Genomic DNA, 13,602 nt, shown 5'->3' on the forward strand with positions numbered 1-13,602 from the left:
ACACCTGACACGAAACAATTACACACAACACTACACTAACAACAAGGAAACTAAATAGGGTGCTTAATGAGACATAACACAAGACAGGTGTGGCTAACAGACAAAACTAATCAAACAGGAAACATAGAACATACAACGGTGGCAGCTAGAATTCCGGAGACGACGAACGCCGAAACCTGCCCGAACAAGGGAGAGAGGCAGCCTCGGCCGAAACCGTGACAGTACCCCCCCCCTTGACGCGCGGCTCCAGACGTGCGCCGACTCCGGCCTTGGGGACGACCCGGAGGACGTGGAGCAGGGCGCGTCGGATACCCCCGATGGAATTCCGTCAGGAGCGACGGGTCCAAAATGTCTCTCCTCGGCACCCAGCACCGCTCCTCCGGACCGTACCCCTCCCACTCCACTAGATACTGGAGACCCCCCATCCGACGTCTCGAATCCAAGATGGACCTCACGGAGTACGCCGGTGCCCCCTCGATGTCCAATGGGGGCGGGGGAGTCTCCCCTATCTCATTTTCTTGGAGCGGGCCCGCTACCACCGGCCTGAGAAGGGACACATGGAACGAGGGGTTAATACACTTATACTCCACAGGTAGCTGTAATCTATAACATACCTCGTTCAACCTTCTCAGGACTTTAAATGGCCCTACAAACCGCCGACCCAGTTTCCGACAGGGCAGGCGGAGGGGCAGGTTTCTGGTAGAGAGCCAGACTCGATCACCAGGTGCGTACACCGGTGCCTCACTGCGGTGGAGATCAGCGCTCGCCTTCTGACGTCGGAGGGCCCGCTGCAGGTGGACGTGTGCAGCGTTCCAAGTCTCCTCCGAGCGCCGCGCCCACTCATCCACCGCAGGAGCCTCGATCTGGCTCTGCTGCCAGGGTGCCAGAACCGGCTGGTAACCTAACACACATTGAAATGGAGTTAGGTTAGTGGAGGAATGGCGTAGGGAATTCTGGGCCATCTCGGCCCAGGGAACGTACCTTGACCACTCCTCCGGCCGGTCCTGGCAGTATGTTCTGAGAAACCTACCCACATCCTGGTTTACGCGTTCCACCTGCCCATTACTCTCCGGGTGGTACCCCGAGGTGAGGCTCACCGAGACCCCCAACCGCTCCATAAACGCTCTCCAGACTCTGGAGGTGAATTGGGGACCCCGATCCGCCACAATGTCCTCGGGTACCTCGTAGTGCCGGAACACATGGGTGAACAGTGCCTCGGCAGTTTGTAGGGCAGTAGGAAGACCCGGCATGGGGAGCAAACGACAGGCCTTAGAGAACCGGTCCACAACGACCAGGATGGTAGTATTCCCTTGGGAGAGGGGAAGGTCTGTTATAAAGTCCACAGAGAGGTGGGACCATGGTCGTTGTGGAACGGGCAGGGGTAGCAACTTACCCCTAGGCAGATGTCTAGGCGCCTTACACTGGGCGCACACCGAGCAGGAGGAAACATAAACCCTCACATCCCTTGCCAACGTGGGCCACCAGTACTTGGCACTAAGACAGTGCACTGTCCGGCCGATACCCGGATGTCCAGAGGAGGGTGACGTGTGAGCCCAATAGATCAATCGATCCCGAACCTCGAGCGGAACGTACTTCCGACCCTCCGGGCACTGTGGTGGACTAGGGTCGGTGCGTAACGCCCGCTCGAGTTCAGTATCGACCTCCCACACTACCGGTGCCACCAGACACGACTCAGGCAGTATGGGAGTGGGCTCCACGGACCTCTCCTCCGTGTCATACCGCCGAGACAGCGCATCTGCCTTGCCATTCTGTGACCCAGGGATGTACGTGATCTTAAAAGTAAACCTGGTCAAGAACATACTCCATCTTGCCTGGCGAGGGTTCAGCCTCCTCGCCGCCCGGATGTACTCCAGGTTACGGTGGTCCGTCAAAATGAGGAAAGGGTGTTGAGCCCCCTCAAGCCAGTGCCTCCACACCTTTAGAGCCTGTACCACGGCTAACAGCTCCCTGTCCCCTACGTCATAGTTCCGCTCCGCCGGACTGAGCTTCTTAGAATAAAAAGCACAGGGGCGGAGTTTAGGTGGCGCGCCAGACCGTTGTGAAAGCACGGCTCCTAAACCGGCCTCTGACGCGTCCACCTCTACCTGGAACGGCAAAGAGGGATCCGGATGCGCCAGCACCGGGGCCGAGGTAAACAGGTCCTTCAGCCTCCCAAACGCCCTGTCCGCCTCGGCCGACCACTGCAGACGCACCGGACCCCCCTTCAACAGAGACGTGATGGGAGCTGCCACCTGTCCAAAACCCCGGATAAACCTCCTGTAGTAATTTGCAAACCCCAAAAACTGCTGCACCTCCTTCACAGTGGTTGGTGTTTGCCAATTACGCACGGCCGACACCCGGTCTACCTCCATCTTCACCCCTGACGCAGACAACTGATAACCCAAAAAGGAGACCGACTCCTGGAAAAACAGACACTTCTCTGCCTTCACATACAGGTCGTGCTCCACCAGCCTCCGCAACACTCTACGCACCAGGGCCACATGCTCGACACGGGTAGGCGAGTACACGAGAATGTCATCAATGTACACAACCACCCCCTGCCCCTGCATGTCCCTGAAGATCTCATCCACGAATGATTGGAAAACTGACGGAGCGTTCATCAACCCGTATGGCATGACCAGATACTCGTAATGGCCCGAGGTGGTACTAAAGGCTGTCTTCCATTCATCACCCTCCCTGATGCGCACCAAGTTGTACGCGCTCCTGAGATCTAATTTCGTGAAAAAACGCGCCCCATGCAACGACTCAGTCATGGTCGCAATCAGCGGGAGTGGATAACTGTACTTCACCGTAATCTGATTGAGACCACGGTAATCGATGCACGGGCGCAAACCACCATCCTTTTTCTTCACAAAAAAGAAACTCGAGGACGCAGGGGAAGTGGAAGGCCGTATGTATCCTTGTCTCAGAGATTCGTCTATGTAAATCTCCATAGCTTTCTTCTCCTCCTGAGACAGAGGATACACATGGCTCCGTGGGAGCGCAGCTCCTGCCTGGAGGTCTATCGCACAATCTCCCTGCCTATGGGGTGGCAACCGCGTCGCCCTCGCCTTACTAAACGCAATAGCCAAATCCCCATACTCAGGGGGAACGTGCAATGCGGGCACCTGGTTTGGACTCTCCACCGAGGTAGCCCCTACGGAAACGCCCAAACATCTACCCACACACTGAGCAGACCACTCCATCAGAGCCCTCTCCTGCCACGAAATAGCTGGGTTATGGGTACTCAACCAGGGCATGCCCAGCACCACCGGATACGCAGGAGAGTCAATCAGGAACAGCTGAATCATCTCCTGATGATCCCCCTGCGCACACATCCTAAGTGGCGCCGTGACCTCCCTGATTAAGCCCGTACCCAACGGACGACTATCTAGGGCATGAACGGGGAAAGGAACATCAACAGGAATAAGGGGAATCCCTAACGCTAAACAAAACTTTTTATCAATAAAATTCCCAGCCGCGCCTGAATCTACCAGCGCCTTATGCTGGGAATGAGGTGCTACCTGTGGAAAACGCACAGGCATCCAAAAATGGGCAACAGTGAGCTCTGGGTGAGTGGGGCGCCTACTCACCTGGAGGGAATCCCCAGTGCGGGACCTGTCGTCATCCTCCCTAGGAGGCCATCCCCAGCACCTAGCCGCGGTGTGTCCTCCCCGACCACAGTTGGTGCCGTGGATGGACCCCCTACCCAACCGACTCCTCCTCTCTCTAGCGCCAGCGCCCCCGAGCTCCATAGGACACGGCTCGGAGGCGCTGGAGGGTGAAATGGACGGACCCCCCTCAGGACGTCCGCGGGTGGCCAATAGGTTATCCAGCCTGATGGACATGTCGACCAGCTGGTCGAAAGAGAGACTGGTGTCCCTACAAGCCAGCTCCCGACGGACGTCCTCTCGTAGGCTACATCTGTATAGATCGACGAGGGTCCGCTCATTCCACCCTGCATCTGCCGCTAGAGTACGGAATTCGAGAGCGAATTCTTGGGCACTCCTCATCCCCTGCCGGAGGAAGACCAGACGCTCCCCCGCCGCTTTCCCCTCCGGGGGATGGTCAAACACCGCCCTGAAGCGGCGGGAGAACTCGTTGTAGGTGATCGTCTCGGCGTCGATCTTCCTCCACTCCGCGTTGGCCCATTCCAACGCCTTCCCGGACAGGCAGGAGATCAGGGCGGACACGCTCTCATGCCCCGAGGGTGCCGGGTGTACGGTGGCCAGGTACAGCTCCACCTGGAGGAGGAATCCCTGACACCCAGCCGCGGTTCCGTCGTAGGCCCTCGGGAGAGAGAGTCGGATTCCTCGGGGTTCTGGCGCTGGAATGGGCGGACTGGCCGATGGTGCTGGCAGGGAGGGAGGTGGTGGAGGCGCTCCCCAGCCTCGGAGCGTGGTGATCACCTCCTGCAGGGCGGTACCCATCTGCTGTATCTGGTCCTGTTGTTCCCGAACCTGGACCTCCAGTCTCGTCGGGGCTGCTTCGGCTCCTGCTGATTCCATGTCGGGTGTGTAATTCTGTCACGGTGTAGTAATGGTGTGGTGTGGAATCAGGCGCAGAAGCAGATGTACAGTCCAACAAGACTTTACTAGTGAGAGCAAAATAATCCAAAAACGGCCTGAGGCCAAACAGACGCACACAGGCGTCAAATACGAGCGCACAAACACAGGGCGCAAAAACTCTCCTCAACCGAGGAGGAAGCTAATCGTAACTGGCGTACCGAAACACGGGTAACGCACAAACACCTGACACGAAACAATTACACACAACACTACACTAACAACAAGGAAACTAAATAGGGTGCTTAATGAGACATAACACAAGACAGGTGTGGCTAACAGACAAAACTAATCAAACAGGAAACATAGAACATACAACGGTGGCAGCTAGAATTCCGGAGACGACGAACGCCGAAACCTGCCCGAACAAGGGAGAGAGGCAGCCTCGGCCGAAACCGTGACAGTATCTGTGACCAACAGATGCATATCTGTATTCCCAGTCATGTGAAATCCATAGATTAGGGCCTAATGAATTTATTTCAATTGACTGATTTCCTTATATGAACTGTAACTCAGTAAAATCTTTGAAATTGTTGCATGTTGCATTTATATTTTTGTTCAGTGTATATATATATATATACAGTGAGGGAAAAAAGTATTTGATCCCCTGCTGATTTTGTACATTTGCCCACTGACAAAGAAATGATCAGTCTTTAATTTTAATGGTAGGTTTATTTGAACAGTGAGAGACAGAATAACAACAAAAAAATCCAGAAAAACACATGTCAAAAATGTTATAAATTGATTTGCATTTTAATGAGGGAAATAATATTTGACCCCTCTGCAAAACATGACTTAGTACTTGGTGGCAAAACCCTTGTTGGCAATCACAGAGGTCAGACGTTTCTTGTAGTTGGCCACCAGGTTTGCACACATCTCAGGAGGGATTTTGTCCCACTCCTCTTTGCAGATCTTCTCCAAGTCATTAAGGTTTCGAGGCTCACGTTTGGCAACTCGAACCTTCAGCTCCCTCCACAGATTTTCTATGGGATTAAGATCTGGAGACTGGCAAGGCCACTCCAGGACCTTAATGTGCTTCTTCTTGAGCCACTCCTTTGTTGCCTTGGCCGTGTGTTTTGGGTCATTGTCATGCTGGAATACCCATCCACGACCCATTTTCAATGCCCTGGCTGAGGGAAGGAGGTTCTCACCCAAGATTGGACGGTACATGGCCCCGTCCATCATCCCTTTGATGCGGTGAAGTTGTCCTGTCCCCATAGCAGAAAAACACTCCCAAAGCATAATATTTCCACCTCCATGTTTGACGGTGGGGATGGTGTTCTTGGGTCATAGGCAGCATTCCTCCTCCTCCAAACACGGCGAGTTGAGTTGATGCCAAAGAGCTCCATTTTGGTCTCATCTGACCACCACACTTTCACCCAGTTCTCCTCTGAATCATTCAGATGTTCATTGGCAAACTTCAGACGGCCCTGTATATGTGCTTTCTTGAGCATGGGGACCTTGCGGGCGCTGCAGGATTTCAGTCCTTCACGGCGTAGTGTGTTACCAATTGTTTTCTTGGTGACTATGGTCCCAGCTGCCTTGAGATCATTGACAAGATCCTCCCATGTAGTTCTGGGCTGATTCCTCATCGGTCTCATCATCATTGCAACTCCACGAGGTGAGATCTTGCATGGAGCCCCAGGCCGAGGGAGATAGACAGTTATTTTGTGTTTCTTCCATTTGCGAATAATCGCACCAACAGTTGTCACCTTCTCACCAAGCTGCTTGGCGATGATCTTGTAGCCCATTCCAGCCTTGTGTAGGTCTACAATCTTGTCCCTGACATCCTTGGAGAGCTCTTTGGTCTTGGCCATGGTGGAGAGTTTGGAATCTGATTGATTGATTGCTTCTGTGGACAGGTGTCTTTTATACAGGTAACAAGCTGAGAGTAGGAGCACTCCTTTTAAGAGTGTGCTCCTAATCTCATCTCGTTACCTGTATAAAAGACACCTGGGAGCCAGAAATCTTTCTGATTGAGAGGGGATCAAATACTTATTTCCCTCATTAAAATGCAAATCAATTTATAACATTTTTGACATGCGTTTTTCTGGATTTTGTTGTTGTTATTCTGTCTCTCACTGTTCAAATAAACCTACCATTAAAATTATAGACTGATCATTTCTTTGTCAGTGGGCAAACGTACAAAGTCAGCAGGGGATCAAATACTTTTTTCCCTCACTGTATATATAAATGTTTTTGGAACTCAGTTGGGGTCTCAACTTACTGTTAGAGAGTTAGAATAATAGAATACACAAGGTGCCATTTCGAAATGTGGTTGGGCATCAGCAGTCATCAGCCCAAGTCAGCAAAACATTTTTAGATTGGTAAGTTAGTCTAGCGGCCAGCTATCTAATCTTGTATTAAGCATGGTCGACTTACAGACCGGTGTGAGGCCAATTGATCATCAGTTATCATATTCAAAACTGCAAGCATTTCCCTCCACCCTATGGCAAAATGAGTAGAATTGCATGAAATGTGTAAAAAAAATGGCTAAATCTTCTCTACACCCCATGGCAAAAAAAATAATGTATCTTCGCTGTCACAAGGGGGGCTGCTAAAATGTTTTGCTCACAAGGTGGGGTTCTGTTTTTTTGTGGCCCCCATCAAAGTTGGTACGAATACGCCTTATTAACTCCCAGGGGCAGATCGGACCTTTTTAGGGCACCCTAATGGTAACAAATGGCACCCTATTCCCTATAAAGTGCACTACTTTTGACCAGAGAGATGTAGTGCATCATACACGGAATAGGGTGGCATTTAAGACACAGCCCAATAGTAAAGTAACCAACCTGGTCCTGAGAGACAGCAACTCTAGTGAGTCTGAGTGCTGAAGGGAGAATACAGGCATGCAGACATGTCTCCAACCTGGTCCTGAGAGACAGCAACTCTAGTGAGTCTGCTGCAATGTACAGTGCTTTGGGGTGGGCTGTAATGAGGCAGCTTTGGTCTTGGATATCCCAGATCTGAAAGACAGACAGTCATCAATTTTTTAAAGGACATTACACTCCAAAGTCAAAGTTTGTCATATGTTTTCAAACCTCAAAAGTAGTCTAAGGTCAAGATGAGTTCATATCCCTTGCTATCGGTGTGTAGATCCAGCTATATGCCTCAAGTTTTCAACCCCAAATGAATGGAAGAGATGAGCATCACAGATCTGGATTACATTATGTGGTGCTCATCTTTTCCATTCATTTTGGATTCTGGCCTATAGCTGGATCTACCAAAATGATGGCCTAGGTTGTGGACTTACAGTTGAAGTCGGAAGTTTACATACACTTAGGTTGGAGTCATTAAAACTCATTTTTCAACCACTCCACAAATGTCTTGTTAACAAACTATAGTTTTGGCAAGTCGGTTAGGACATCTACTTTGTGCATGACACAAGTAATTTTTCCAATTGTTTACAGACAGATTATTTCACTTATAATTCACAGTATCACAATTCCAGTGGGTCAGAAGTTTACACACACTAAGTTGACTGTGCCTTTTAACAGCTTGGAAAATTCCAGAAAATGATGTCATGGCTTTAGAAGCTTCTGGTAGGCTAATTGACATCATTTGAGTCAATTGGAGGTGTACCTGAGGATGTATTTCAAGGCCTACCTTCAAACTCAGTGCCTCTTTGCTTGACATCATGGGAAAATCAAAAGAAATCAGTCAAGACCTCAGAAAAAAAATTGTAGACCTCCACAAGTCTGGTTCATCCTTGGGAGCAATTTCCAAACACCTGAAGGTACCACGTTCATCTGTACAAACAACAGTACGCAAGTATAAACACCATGGGACCATGCAGCCGTCATACCGCTCAGGAAGGAGACGCGTTCTGTCTCATAGAGATGAACGTACTTTGGTGTGAAAAGTGCAAATCAATCCCAGAACAACAGCAAAGGACCTTGTGAAGATGTTGGAGGAAACCGGTACAAAAGTATCTATATCCACAGTAAAACGAGTCCTATATCGACATAACCTGAAAGGCCGCTCATCAAGGAAGAAGCCACGGCTCCAAAACCGCCATAAAAAAGCCAGACTACGGTTTGCTACTGCACATGGGGACAAAGATCGTACTTTTTGGAGAAATGTCCTCTGGTCTGATGAAACAAAAATATAACTGTTTGGCCATAATGACCATCGTTATGTTTGGAGGAAAAAGGGTGTAGCTTGCAAGCCGAAGAATACCATCCCAACCGTGAAGCACGGGGGTGGCAGCATCATGCTGTTGGGGTGCTTTGCTGCAGGAGGGACTGGTGCACTTCACAAAATAGATGGCATCATGAGGAAGGAATATTATGTGGATATATTGAAGCAACATCTCAAGACATCAGTCAGGATGTTAAAGCTTGGTCGCAAATGGGTCTTCCAAATGGACAATGACCCCAAGCATACTTCCAAAGTTGTGGCAAAATGGCTTAAGGACAACAAAGTCAAGATATTGGAGTGGCCATCACAAAGCCCTGACCTCAATCCTATAGAAAATGTGTGGGCAGAACTGAAAAAGCGTGTGCGAGCAAGGAGGCCTACAAACCTGACTCAGTTACACCAGCTCTATCAGGAGGAATGGGCCAAAATTCACCCAACTTATTGTGGGAAGCCAAGTTGAACAATTTAAAGGCAATGCTACCAAATACTAATTGAGTGTATGTAAACTTCTGACCCACTGGGAATGTGATGAAAGAAAGAAAAGCTGAAATAAATAATTCTCTCTACTATTATTCTGACATTTCACATTCTTAAAATAAAGTGGTGATCCTAACTGACCTTAGACAGGGAATCTTTACTAGGATTAAATGTCAGAAATTGTGAAAAACTGAGTTTAAATGTATTTGGCTAAGGTGTATGTAAACTTCCGACTTCAACTGTACCTCAACATAATTTTGAGCAAAGTCAGACAATAAGTTATAGTTTGGAGGTGCATTAAACAGTGTCACTCCTTGGCAGTGTTGTCCATAGAGACAGAGAAGATACGGTTCCTCTGAGGAGATGAAGAGGTAGAAGATGGGAGCAGAGTGTCCCTTTATCAATGCTGGTGCCTTACTGCAGGGCTGGATCAAAAGCCTGCACACCCAGTAGCTCTCCTAAACATAAGAGTGTCTTGTGCGTTTCCTCACCCAGGGACGTAGGGGTTCCACAGACGCAGCACTCTGTCCATTCCTCCGGTCACCAACAGGTTGTGCTGTTTGCTGAGGTCAAAGGTCATGACGCCTTTGTAGACGGGGATGACTGTCTGCTCACATGGTGACCGGGGCTGAGGAGGCTCATTGTTATTAGAAAGGGCCCTCCTGGCCTTCCCATCCCGACAAACCTCCCTGATCTCCCTCATCTGCTGCTCGATGTTGGTGGACGGGAGAATGCAGCCTGGGCGTGAGATTAGAGCGTGTTGTTTCAAAGTCATAAGTCATTCAATTATATCAATTAAGCATAAAAAGCACTAATATGCTGTTAAATATATGAGCATACCTACACTCTTACAGACACACACACAGGCATGCACACACACACATATACACTACCAGTCAGAAGTTTGAACACACCTACTCATTCAATGGTTTTTCTTTATTTTTACTATTTTTTACATTGTAGAATAATAGTGAAGACATCAAAACTATGAAATAACACATATGAATCATGTAGCAACCAAAAAAGTGTTAAACAAATCAAAATATATTTTATATTTCAGATTCTTCAAATAGCCACCCATTGCCTTGATGACAGCTTTGCACACTCTTGGCAAACAATCGCACGGATGTTTGGAAAAGATTTCACCTAAAATCGTAAAGAAATCTCAAAGTATTGTTGTGTGAAAAAATCATGAAAATATACATGCAGTGCCTTGACGTATTACACATGTTGTTGTGTTAAAGCCTGAATTCAAAATGTATTAAATATATTTTTTTCTCAACCATCTACACACATTACCCCATAGTTATGGTTACAGTTACATTGTTGGCACAAAGATCTTTGGCTGTCACATATTCTGTGCGAGTACGACCAATCTGTTCAATGACATCACATTCCCATAATTAGTTACCAGTAAAGATATTACAAATTTAAAAAGGAATACTTTGATGTTTGTCTATTTTTGTGTGCAAACCAACCTGTTCTCATGACATAATCAAAAAACAGAAATAGTAGATTTGTGTATCACTCATAGCCTAAAATTAGGCTACCAAGCCATAAATCGTCATGGAAACAGCATACAGACATTAGCCTTTTTTCCTGATGCTTTTTTTTTGCCTTGACAATTTGCCTTTAAGATGACGAATAACTGTTGCATTCCTGTGGTAGTTTAATAAATACATAAAGTTGACGTAAAAAAACATGTTTACCTCAGCGTCTCCCTACGGAGGTAATTAATATGATATTCAAACAGCCCTAAAAGCATAATTAATCGGCCGAGTGGCATTTAACTTTTCCCGTCTGGTAATTGAATCTGTTGCCAAGCAGAGAGAGGAGTTACATTACCTGGGAGTTTCCATACAGAATAGAACACTCAACAGGTCCAGTGTAGCTACAGGGAGAGATACACAGAATAGGAATATCACTAAAGCAGGTCTCAGATAAGATTGGACATTAGTAAGACATGGTGCAGGCTGCCAGTGTGTGATCTGGTATTAGTGAGACATGGTTTAGGCTGCCAGTGTGTGATCTGGTATTAGCAAGACATGGTGCAGGCTGCCAGTGTGTGATCTGGTATTAGTGAGACATGGTTTAGGCTGCCAGTGTGTGATCTGGTATTAGCAAGACATAGTTTAGGCTGCCAGTGTGTGATCTGGTAGAAGCGAAACATGGTTTAGGCTGCCAGTAAGTTCTGGTATTAGTGAGACATGGTGCAGGCTTCCAGTGTGTGATCTTGTATTAGTGAGACATGGGGCAGGCTGCCAGTTTGTGATCTGGTATTAGTGAGCCATGGTTTAGGCTGCCAGTGTGTGATCTGGTATTAGTGAGACATGGTGCAGGCTGCCAGTGTGTGATCTGGTATTAGTGAGACATGGTCAGGCTGCCAGTGTGTGATCTGGTATTAGTGAGACATGGTGCAGGCTGCCAGTGTGTGATCTGGTATTAGTGAGACATGGTTTAGGCTGCCAGTGTCTGATCTGGTATTAGCGAGACATGGTTTAGGCTGCCAGTATGTGATCTGGTATTAGTGAGACATGGTCAGGCTGCCAGTGTGTGATCTGGTATTAGTGAGGCATAATTTAGGCTGCCAGTGTGTGATCTGGTATTAGTGAGGCATAATTTAGGCTGCCAGTGTGTGATCTGGTATTAGTGAGGCATAATTTAGGCTGCCAGTGTGTGATCTTGTATTAGTGAGACATGGTGCAGGCTGCCAGTGTGTGATCTGGTATTAGTGAGACATGGTTTAGGCTGCCAGTGTGTCATCTGGTATTAGTGAAATATGGTTTAGGCTGCCAGTGTATGATCTGGTATTAGTGAGACATGGTTTAGGCTGCCAGTGTGTGATCTGGTATTAGTGAGACATGGTGTTGGCTGCCTGTGTGTGATCTGGTATTAGTGAGACATGATGCATGCTTCCAGTGTGTGATCTGGTATTAGCGAGACATGGTGCAGGTTGGCAGTGTGTGATCTGGTATTAGCGAGACATGGTGCAGGCTGCCAGTAAGTTCTGGTATTAGTGAGACATGGTGCAGGCTGCCAGTGTGTGATCTGGTATTAGTGAGACATGGTGCAGGCTGCCAATGTGTGATCTGGTATTAGTGAGACATGGTGCAGGCTTCCAGTGTGTGATCTTGTATTAGTGAGACATGGGGCAGGCTGCCAGTTTGTGATCTGGTATTAGTGAGCCATGGTTTAGGCTGCCAGTGTGTGATCTGGTATTAGTGAGACATGGTGCAGGCTGCCAGTGTGTGATCTGGTATTAGTGAGACATGGTCAGGCTGCCAGTGTGTGATCTGGTATTAGTGAGACATGGTGCAGGCTGCCAGTGTGTGATCTGGTATTAGTGAGACATGGTTTAGGCTGCCAGTGTCTGATCTGGTATTAGCGAGACATGGTTTAGGCTGCCAGTATGTGATCTGGTATTAGTGAGACATGGTCAGGCTGCCAGTGTGTGATCTGGTATTAGTGAGGCATAATTTAGGCTGCCAGTGTGTGATCTGGTATTAGTGAGGCATAATTTAGGCTGCCAGTGTGTGATCTGGTATTAGTGAGGCATAATTTAGGCTGCCAGTGTGTGATCTTGTATTAGTGAGACATGGTGCAGGCTGCCAGTGTGTGATCTGGTATTAGTGAGACATGGTTTAGGCTGCCAGTGTGTCATCTGGTATTAGTGAAATATGGTTTAGGCTGCCAGTGTATGATCTGGTATTAGTGAGACATGGTTTAGGTTGCCAGTGTGTGATCTGGTATTAGTGAGACATGGTGTTGGCTGCCTGTGTGTGATCTGGTATTAGTGAGACATGATGCATGCTTCCAGTGTGTGATCTGGTATTAGCGAGACATGGTGCAGGTTGGCAGTGTGTGATCTGGTATTAGCGAGACATGGTGCAGGCTGCCAGTAAGTTCTGGTATTAGTGAGACATGGTGCAGGCTGCCAGTGTGTGATCTGGTATTAGTGAGACATGATTTAGGCAGCCAGTGTGTGATCTGGTATTAGTGAGACATGGTTTAGGCTGCCAGTGTGTGATCTGGTATTAGTGAGACATGGTGTTGGCTGCCTGTGTGTGATCTGGTATTAGTGAGACATGGTGCAGGCTGCCAGTGTGTCATCTGGTATTAGTAAGACATGGTGCAGGCTGCCAGTGTGTGATCTGGTATTAGTGAGGCATGGTTTAGGCTGCCAGTGTGTGATCTGGTATTAGTGAGACATGGTTTAGGTTGCCAGTATAAGATCTGGTATTAGTAAGACATGGTTTAGGCTGCCAGTGTGTGATATGGTATTAGTGAGACATGGTGCAGGCTGCCAGTGTGTTATCTGGTATTAGTGAGACATGGTGCAGGCTGCCAGTGTGTGATCTGGTATTAGTGAGACATGGTTTAGGCTGCCAGTGTGTGATCTGATATTAGTGAGGCATGGTTT

At 48.2% G+C, this 13,602-nt stretch overlaps 1 pseudogene across 1 annotated transcript in view; it reads right to left on the reverse strand.

Annotated features, from left to right (window-relative positions):
- Positions 1-13,602, reverse strand: part of LOC311105710 (angio-associated migratory cell protein-like) — an 80,558-nt pseudogene that overhangs the window by 22,248 nt on the left and 44,708 nt on the right. The window contains exon 6 of the transcript in view: positions 9,674-9,920. The product of the transcript in view is annotated as an angio-associated migratory cell protein-like (transcript). The remainder of the gene's footprint in view (positions 1-9,673; positions 9,921-13,602) is intronic.

Source organism: Coregonus lavaretus, assembly GCF_964263955.1.
Source record: "Coregonus lavaretus genome assembly, chromosome: 30".
NCBI lineage: Eukaryota > Metazoa > Chordata > Actinopteri > Salmoniformes > Salmonidae > Coregonus > Coregonus lavaretus.